The sequence below is a fragment of the Elaeis guineensis genome, chromosome 2, assembly GCF_000442705.2.
Source record: "Elaeis guineensis isolate ETL-2024a chromosome 2, EG11, whole genome shotgun sequence".
Classification (NCBI taxonomy): Eukaryota; Viridiplantae; Streptophyta; class Magnoliopsida; order Arecales; family Arecaceae; genus Elaeis; species Elaeis guineensis.
The window spans coordinates 15,288,376-15,292,411 of record NC_025994.2 but is presented as its reverse complement, the minus strand read 5'-3'; positions in this window follow the sequence as shown (position 1 = coordinate 15,292,411).

Below are 4,036 nucleotides of genomic sequence, written 5' to 3'. Positions count from 1 at the left end.
TTTCAAGATATACCTCATCGTTGTTAGTAATGAGGCAAGGATTTGCGATGCACTTCTCTTTCTCATTTTTTCTTTGTTTGTCTTGCTCCTCTTTAATCAATTTTTTTTTTAATTTCTTCTTCTTTTTTTCATCCTCATGAGTCATGAGATATATGTTGGGGTGAGCTTTCTTATCTTCTTGAGAGCTTAATCCTTCTCTTTGATTTGCTCCTTCAAAAGTTATTTCCAATTTCTTTCATACTTGTTTAACTGAAATACATGAAAAAATTATATTAAAATTATTTATATCTAATAAACAATAAAGCATATTCATGGTTTTAGTATTTAGTTGGATTATTTTTTTATCAATCAATGCATTGGATGTGTGTGGGCTATTGACTATAATCTTTCATAAATTATAATCATATGATTGTATAAAGATTTTTATTCTAGCTTTTCAATATATGTAATTTGATCTATTTAATAGAGGAAGACGATCTATAAAATAATCTTCATTCAAAATAGATTCTATTTGAGTTGTCATGATCTTTGACTTTAGACTGCTAGGTCAATAATAAATAACAAAGTATCCACTCTGATACCACTTATTGCGCAGAAAGATAGCAACCTAAGAGAGAGAGTGAATTGGATTCTTTAATAATTTTAATTAATCTTTAAATAATAATGTGTCTCAATTAATTTAACAAAACTACTTGAGAGATAATCAATATATGTAGCAGTAAATTTGAGATATAAGATAAGCTTTGCAACAATTAAAATAATACTAAAGAGAAATTAATACTAAGTAATGCAAGAATGGAAAGTAAAAAATCAAAGTAGACTACAAATATAAATAATTTATAGTAGTTCGATGCAACTCCATACCTACATCTACTCTCCAAGTTCTCCTTGAGAATCTACTATAATCAATTCGATTATAGTACGTTTATTTTTTCGAGCTCACAAATAAATTCAATTGATTTTTCAAAATCACTAATCAAAATCTTACACTGATTATTTTTTGAACTCACAATCAATCCAATTAATTTTTTAGGCTCACCAACTAAAATCTACAATATCCAATTTCAGGCTTGGATGGGTCTTTTCCTCAAGTTTCTTTTTTTCAAAGAAACTTATAAAGAAATCAAAATACAAAGATAAGTAATTTCAGCACAGAATCAAAAATAAAAATAATTTTTTTTATGCATGAAGAAGAGGCTGAAATGTTGCTCTTTGAGGCTTGACTTCTCTTTAATTGAAGCTTAAGAGGATGTTGGGGATAGTGTGAAAGATTGCTCTTGAATGTCCTCTAAAATCAGTGCTTGATTCCTCTCTTTTTCTTTTTCTTTTGGATGTTCAATTAATGAAGCTCTCACAATTTTGAATTGATTCTATCTTTTAATCTACTTCTCTTCTTTTTCTTTTGATTTTCTATCTTTTAATAGGCTTGACAATGTCTGGAGAAGGAGTTTGGACCGTTGGAGGATTTGAACTAGCCGTTGGAGTCAAAAAATAGCCGTTGAAGATGTGTAAAAAAATTAATCATTATGCCTGTCCCATGCCACGAGTCGACTCATTTTTCTCATGAGTCGGCTCGATTTCATTTTGAGTCAACTCGATTTCATTTCGAGTCGGCTCGATCTCAGGCATACAGAATTCAGCTTTCTGTCCTGCAAATGGAGTCGGCTCGAATTTTTCTCGAGTTAGCTTGAACCCATGCCAGTTTTCTTTCAACATGTCAAATCGACTCTTCTTCATCAGGAGTCGATTCTTCTTGGTCAAACATAAGAAAATATACTCTTTGAAGTACTTTGACTTGCCAAGTTGAGAAAATTTTTTTTATAGATAAATTCTTCAATTTAAATATCTGAAAAGACCTACATTTATTTTTAAAATATATGGTTAGATTCATAATTATTCAAAGTTTGACGATCATCAAAATCAATCATGAGATCAACAAATAGGCTAAAAAAGAGGCTTTAGAGATATATGCCATTCTTCAGGCCAAAGCAACGGCCAGTCAGAGGTGAGTCTTGACTATGTTCATCGATCGACAACAATGAAAGAAGTTATAGATCCACACCAAAAGGATAGCTTGATATCCTATCACGGAGACAAGTCTTGCTTGATAGAAAAATTATGAAATATGCAAAGTATAGTTGGCATTTTTACTAAAATTTAAGCTCCAATTGTTGGGGGGGATTTCAACTGAAGTGTTCACACCGAACACTTCCCCTATATGGTAGATTTTGAAAAGAAATCCTAAATCTAAGAGACTAGGACTGGATATACCGAAGTTGAAGTGAAAGATATTGGAAGTTGGTGATCCAAAACAAGCGGCTACTAAGATTGAAGGATGATTAACTACAGAAGGAGAGGTTGAGGGAGATAAAAGATAAGAAAGCCATTAGTTTCCCAAATGGCAACCTTCTACTAGTAAATTCGGTATTCCAAAGAAGGATCTTAGTGGGCCACAAGAGATGGCAGTTCGGACCACCTTAGATTGAACTTCTAAAGTGCAGTCTTTCACATAGGAAGGCTTCCTGGGAAATCTTATAATGGAAGATAAGTTTAAGAGTGAGGTAGCTAGATTCTTTTATGTGTATCTGGATATTAACCTTTCTAAAGATGCCAATGCATTCAAGATCCTCTAAGTATTGTCCAACTCTAGCTTTGAATTGGCCTCCTAATCCATGGCAAATAAACAAGCAATGAAAACAAGTTGCCGAAGAGAAGATAAGAGTCAGATGAAGGCCGCTATGAAGAAGACAAAGATGATGATAGTGCTCAATATATAAAAGGATAGTGTCTGGTACCAAGATATGATCCAACCAAATTATTAGTGAGTACGAGATCTTCGAAAATCAGCTAGTAGGGCCCCTTCAAAGTACAACCTATGCTATATCAGCGTGTGGTCACTAGAACAGAGAAAGTACTATTGTGTAATTTTCATACAATAAAAAAGATAAATTATAAGAATAAAAATCTTTACATGTGCAGTTTTTTAGCGAGCCTAATGCTAGCATGTAGATCTAAGTACTTGGATGATGATGGCTGGTACATCCTATCTAATCAATCGCCAACGAGATATGGAGGGTATGGTTTATGCCCCATTCTTGCTCAAATCAATACACGAGAGATACATATCTAATTGGTCGTATGAATAGATATAATAGATTTTAGATAAATATCTTAAGAGCTAAGGCCCAATGTACGATTTATAAAAATTGACTGATGAATCATATGAGAGGCCAAATATATATAGGAATGATCGGAAGAGTGCTAATATAAAATAGGTCAAACAAAAATATAATGAGAATTTCAGTTAATTAAATATGACTATGGGTCCGAAAGATAGTACAAGGATTAAGTTGTTCTGATGGACGTGTATAGTGGGAGGATTGTTGTTTTCAGTTATTATACCTAGCAAGTGGAGGTAAGACATGGATGATCAAAATAGATAATTATTATATTTAGTATAAGTGAATAAAATTATTAATATAATTAGTTTATCATATTAATAGAATTGTTATCATATTCAAAGTTTGTTATAATTAAGTTTGAAAATTATCATCATACTTTGTAACTTATCATATTAATAGAGTTGTTATCATATTCAAAATCTATTATAATTAAACCTATTGAATTATCATCATACTTTGTAACTAACCATATTAATAGCATTGTTATTATTTAAAGTCTATATAATTAGGCTTATAGAATTGTCATCATCCTCAAAATACATTAAGTTAGATTTATACATACATCATGTATAAACTATTGTGAATAAGCAATTGAAATACAAATCAGAAGATGTCATCATCATCTTCTTCTTTAAAGAAAAAGAAGATTAGTAACAATATCGACCGATCCAAGATAGCTTGAGCTCAATTCAAGGTTAATTTGAAATCATCTAATATTCAACTCAAGAGATGCTTGGTTGGAGAGAGTGGGGGTTCGAAAACAGAATGAGAATAGGTGACTCCTATTCCAACCGTTTGGTTGAAAGAAGTTTCATTCTAATTTCAATTTCGCGATAGAATGAGAATAGCCAATC